Raw genomic sequence first — 916 nt, 5'->3', positions numbered from 1 at the left:
AGAGAGAGAGAGAGAGAGAGAAAGGAGCAGACTAGAGAACTTCCCGAGCCACGGAGACGCTGTCAAGGGGCAATAACTCATTTCACGAGCTCGGAGGTTCTCATCCGTTTTATGGGACACAACAGGGGAAGAATTCTAGGAGTGTGAAAGATACCTACTCACTACTCCTCCCACCACCCCATCCCCAACAAACTCCTATCAACTTGCCCCTTCCCCCTTCCCCTCCCCAACCAACTCCGACTGCTCTCCATTTCTTTAGAACTACCCCCTGCCTCTTACCTTTCAAACCCATTTTCTCCCCAACAGAATAACAGACAACAAAACAAACAACTGAAGCAATACAGAACGAAATAGAAGAATGAAGAATAAAATGGAACAGAAGCAATACTCAAACACCAACTCCTGCCCCCAAAATCCAAAGCAAATAAACAAACCAAAATCAGGACAAAAAAGCTACTTCAGAGCGAAAGCAAAAGAAATTAAAAGAAAGCAAAACGAAAGCAAAAAAGCAAAGGGAAGATAATAGCAAAATGGAAAACACCTCAACAAATAACAAAATGAAAAGGAAAAAAACCCCACACGCAACCCCCTCCTCCTCCTCTTCCGTCCCGAACAAACAAGCGAACAGCAGCAACAAATAACATTATTAAAACCGAATAAGAACAATACATGACGATACCATGATTGTTTGGAGTTCAAAGCAGTCTTATTTAAGCATTCTTGTAAGCGAATTCAGAATCTTACTAGACGGTTGGTGGGGGCTCTCGTGGCCTAGGGGTTAACGTGTTCGCCTCTCACTCAAAGGTCCCGGGTTTGAATCCAGAAAAAAATTCTTCTCTAAAATTGTCTCCTTTCACCCCCTTTCCTGCTCTCTAGCACTGTTCTGTCGTATGCTTTCGTCTCCACTTTCTGCCCC

Source organism: Aplysia californica, unplaced genomic scaffold (genome assembly GCF_000002075.1).
Source record: "Aplysia californica isolate F4 #8 unplaced genomic scaffold, AplCal3.0 scaffold00537, whole genome shotgun sequence".
Classification (NCBI taxonomy): Eukaryota; Metazoa; Mollusca; class Gastropoda; order Aplysiida; family Aplysiidae; genus Aplysia; species Aplysia californica.
Note: the sequence above shows the minus strand (reverse complement) of the source record.